Raw genomic sequence first — 5,504 nt, 5'->3', positions numbered from 1 at the left:
AACTTTGAAATGCCTCGATCTTCTTGGTATCTACCTTAATACACTCGCCTGATACAACAATCCCCAAGAATGCTACGGAATCCAACCAAAACTCACACTTGGAGAATTTAGCATATAGCTTTTGTTCCCCCAAGGTCTGAAGCACCACTCTCAAATGCTGCTCGTGCTCTTCCATGCTACGAGAGTAGATCAAAATGTCATGAATGAATATAATGACAAACAAATCAATATATGGCCTGAACACTTGGTTCATCAAATCCATAAATGTCGTCGGGGCATTAGTCAAACCGAAGGACATCACTAGAAACTCATAATGTCCATATCTAGTCTAGAAAGCCGTCTTCGGAACATCCGAATCCCGAATCTTCAACTGATGGTACCCCGATCTCAAGTCGATCTTAGAGAACACCCTAGCACCCTGCAACTAGTCAAATAAGTCATCAATACGTGGCAACGGGTACTTGTTCTTAATGGAAACTTTGTTCAACTGGCGATAATCAATGCACATCCGCATAGTCCCATCTTTCTTCTTCACAAATAACACTGGTGCACCCCAAGGCGATACACTTGGTCTGACGAACCCCTTTGCTAGTAACTCCCCAAGCTGTTCCTTTAACTTCTTCAACTCTTTAGGAGCTATGCAGTACAATGGGATAGATATAGGCTGGGTACCTGGAGCCAAATCGATACAGAAATCGATATCACGATCTGGTGGCATGCCTAGAAAATCAGAAGGAAACACAGCGGAGAACTCCCGGACCACGGGCACTAAATCAATCATCGAAGTCTCTGTGGTAATATGCCGAACATAGGCTAGATAAGCCAAACAACCCTTCTCGTCCATCTGTCAAGCCTTTAGAAAGGAGATAACCCGACTAGATGCACAGACAAACGATCCCTTCCACTTCAATCTAGGTAACTCTGGCATTGCTAAGGTAACAGTCTTGGCATGGCAATCAAGGATGGCGTGATATGGAGACAACCAGTCCATGCCCAAGATGACCTCAAAGTCGGTCATATCAAGCAACAGAAGATCTGCTCTAGTCTCGAAACCATAGAATGTGACCACACAGGACCGGTAGATCCGATCCACAACAACAGAATCGCCCACTGGAGTGGACACATAAACAGGAGTACACAAGGACTCACGAGGAACTCCCAGGAAATGAGCAAACATAGATGAAACATATGAATATGTAGACCCTGGATGAAATAGTATCGAAGCATCCCTACCGTAGACAGAAATAATACCTGTGATCACAACATCTGAGGCTACTGCATTTGGTCTAGATGGAAAGGCATAGAATCTGGCGGGAGCGCTACCTGGCTGGCCTCCACCTCTAGGACGGCCCCTACCCACCTGCCCTCTATCTCTGGGCGGCCGGACGGCTGGTGAGGTAGCTGGTGATGTAATCATAGGTTGTTGACCCTACTGCACTACCTTGCCCCGAAACCTAGGGCAGAGCCTCCGCACATGACTGATATCCCCGCACTCGAAACAACCTCTCAGTACGGTAGATTGATGACCTAAAGTCTGACCGTGATGGCCTGAATACCTACTGAAGGAACCCTGAATAGCTGGTGGGCGGTAGGAACTCTCTAGAATGGCGCTGAAATAAGGTCGCACCAGAGCACCCTGAGGAGGCGTCGGTGTTGGATATGAGGGCCCGCTAGACTGACCCCTCACAAACTGACCTCTGCCCCAAGTCGGGGCACCTCTGAACTCTCCAAAATATCGAAACCGCTTATCCCTTATTGCATGTTCTTGGCTACGCTGACGTACACCCTCGATCCTCCTAGCTATCTCCATAACTAGTTCGTAAGAACTCCCCATCTCAACCTCTCAGGCCATAGTGGCCTGAATACTAAAGTGCAGACCTGCAACAAACCTCCGCACTTTCTCTGTGTTGGTAGGAAGTATCATAAGTGCATGGATAGACAACTTAGAGAATCTCGCCTCATAGTCGGTCACCGACATCTGGCCATGCTGGAGCTGATCAAACTGAAATCGCAACCCTTCCCTATGAGACGGTGGAATATACCTATCCAGACAAATACGGGTGAATTGGTCCCAAGTTATGGGAGAAGAATCCGCTCGTCTGTCGAGGAGATATGACTGCCCTCCAGCTGGAAGGTGGTAAAGTCTACCCTATGGGACTCTAATATCCTCATGTTGTGCAATATGTCCCTGCATCGAACAATAAAGTCCTAGGGGTCCTCATGTCGCTCACCCCCAAATATAAGAGGATGAAGCCTGGTCCATCTATCCAATAGCTTCTATGGATCGCCGGCCACAGTTGGTTTGGGCTTAGGTATAGCTGCTGCAGCTGACTGAGCTTCGCCCACGATAGTGCGCCCGGGGTCTGATATACGGCAGTTGCACTCCCTGGAGCCTGAGCGGTAGGGATCTGTGCTCCCCCTCCCACCTGAGATGTGGCTGGGTCTGCTTGAAATAAAGCAGCCTGAGTCATAGAATCCATGAACCGCAGCATATGGCCCATGACCTCCTGGAATCCCGGTGCAGACGTTAGCTACGCTACATGCACCTTGCCCTGCTCCTCAATAATAGGATCCTCTACTGGATCCGCTGGTGGTATGACTGGAACAACTCTAGGACGCCCTCGTTCTCTACCATGAGCTGGAGCCCTCCTCGGCCTCTAGCAACAGGTGGAGCAGCTCCTCCTTGATCGGGTACATCTGCCGCGTGCGTTCTCACCATCTGTGAGAGAATAAGAGAAAGATACTTAGCACAACGAGGGTGTTTGACTACGTTTATAAGCTGGTCCAACCGGCTTATAAGCACCTTTTATCTTATCTACGCGTTTGATAAACACCTTAAGTGCTTATAAGTTAAAATCACCCATAAGTCATAAGTTGGTCACTCCCAACTTATGGCTTTTCAGCTTATAAGCACTTTTAGTTTGACCAATACTTTTACTAGTTTATCCTTAATAATATTTTCTAATTCACAAAATACTTTTCCCAAAATAGATTTCCTGGCTTTCTCTTCATTTCATATTCGTTGTTAATTCTTTTTTTTTTACAAAGAAATTTTTTAATTTATAATCTTTTGAAAAAAAGTTCGAAGAGTATTTTAGTCATTTTAACAAAAGAATAGCTTATCAGCACTTTTTATCAAATACATCAACTGTTTATTATCCGTTTCAGCACTTCTATCCAAACACGTAAATGCTTATTTTAAAAATCAGCTTCAGCACTTAAAAAAGCTTTTCAGCACTTTAAGTTTATCAGCTATTTACAATCAGCTAATCCAAACGGGCTCAACATCAACTTCACAATAGGAGATAAAGAAAGATTAGTTTCCTAACACCCTATAACCTCTTGAAGATAAGTACGGACGTCTCCGCACCGATCCGCAAGACTTTATTAGCCATGCTCATAACTTGTGAGACCTACATGAACCTAGTGCTCTGATACCATGTTGTCACGACTCAATTTTCCCAATAGGTCGTGATAGCGCTCAATGTCGTCGCTAGGAAAGCCAACGGTGAACTAATCCAAGTTATTTCTCTTTTTAATAGGTTTCCAAGTAATTAAATTCTATTTATTAAAAAAATAATGAGTAGAAACTTTAATAAATAAAACAAAGACAACTGAGTGGCAATTATAGTGATATAAGTACTCCAAAACCATAAAGTCTACTAGTGTGTGTGTCAAGACCTGGTGTCACAAGTGTATGAACAACTGGTAGAATATACAAAACTCTAGCTACTATCTAAAATAAAGTAGACAGAAAAATAGATACAAAAGAGAGACTCTAGGTGCTGCAGAATGGCTCAGGAAGCAGCTCACCACTAGGCCTCAAGGTAACGGGGGTGCGCGCCGGTAAGACTGCCAGATGCACCTGTCTCAGATTCTGCACGGTTAGTGAAGGAGTGTAGCGTGAGTACATAAACAACATATACCCAATAAGTATCTAGTCTAACCTCGAAGAAGTAGTAACGAGGGGTCGACATCAACACTTACAATGGACTAACAATAAAAATATAGAAATTCTAAATAAGCATGAGTTATGTACATAATAATATTAACTCAATAACAAGCACGAAATAAATAATTCTTAAACTAATGGTAAATCCCAAGTCAATTTCTGTCATATGAAATTTTAACCTCTCAGGCCATAAAATAATATCAAATATAATTAAACTCCGAGTATTTTCACGCACGATTATGCCGAGGTCGTACGGCCCGATCCAGAATAATGTGTACACTTCCAAGGGTCGTTCGGCATGAACCATAGATGCATCTATCTACTGCCGAAGCGTTCTGCCCGCTCTACAAGAAGAGAGGATACTTTATGAATATCCGATTTAAAAGTTATTACAATGCTAATACTCAAAGAAGCACAATTTCTATTAACGGTCAAGTAACCCACCAAAACTCAAGTAAGTAAAATTCGGTATTTTATAATTCCTTTATCAAGTTTCAATATAATTTAGGCACTTAAATTAATAGGTAGGATGCAAACATTACAAATATTTCATGATTTGGGTCCTAAACTACCCGGACAAAAGCTTAATTAGTAGCTACGCACGGACTCTCGTCTCCTCGTGCGTACGTAGCCCCCACAATTAGAAGCAAATAGTAATTTAAATTACCTATGGGGTAAATTACCTCTTAAGAAGTTGGACAAGAGACTTACCTTGTCTCAAAGCTCGCTTTCCGACCTCAAATTCACTTTAAAGCCTCAGTGTCGAACAATCCTAAACTAGTCAAATGTTATATAAATTAATCAATACATGTTCAAAAGTTCGTATTCTAACTATTAGAGTAATTACCTAACCCCTATTGGAAGTTTCCTAAAATTTACCCCAGGGCCCACGTGTCTGGATTCCGGAAATGTTCGAAGAAATTTGTTACTCATAACCTCACGAACTCAAATATATAATTTTCACTCAATCCCATAACCATTTTTGTGGTTAAATCCCATTTTTATCAAAACCTAGGTTTTTCATCTAAACCCAAAATTTTCATAATTTTTCATGTTAAAATCTACCCATAATCTATGTATTTAACTTACATTGGATAAAAATTACTTACCTCCAATAGCTAGGTGAAACCCTCTCTCTAAGAGTTCCGAAATCTCCCAAGGAATGCAATAAATGAACTCAAAATGGCCTAAGTCCCGTATTAAAAAGGACCTCACTGCCTCCAGCATTTCCACTTCTGCGGACCTGGGGCCGCTACTCCGGTGCCGCACATGCAGAAAAGCCATCGCAGGTGCGGTCCTAGCCCAAGCAGGCAGGCTCCGCTTCTGTGGACGGATACCGCTTCTGCGGTCCCACTTCCGCGGAGGGTGGAGCGCATTTGCGGCCTCCTCGCACCTACGGCCTTTTTATCGCAAAACGAGACCGCTTGGCCAAGAGCTTGCACCTACGGCCAAAATCTCGCAGGTGCGGGCACACCAGAACTGGTGCACCAGCAGCCCCTTTTAAGCTCTAACTCGATCCGTGCAACGTCCGAGTAGCACCCGAGGCCCCCGA

This window comes from Nicotiana tabacum, chromosome 22 (assembly GCF_000715075.1).
Source record: "Nicotiana tabacum cultivar K326 chromosome 22, ASM71507v2, whole genome shotgun sequence".
Taxonomy (NCBI): domain Eukaryota; kingdom Viridiplantae; phylum Streptophyta; class Magnoliopsida; order Solanales; family Solanaceae; genus Nicotiana; species Nicotiana tabacum.
The sequence above is the reverse complement of the archived record's forward strand: the minus strand, read 5'-3'. Positions refer to the sequence as shown.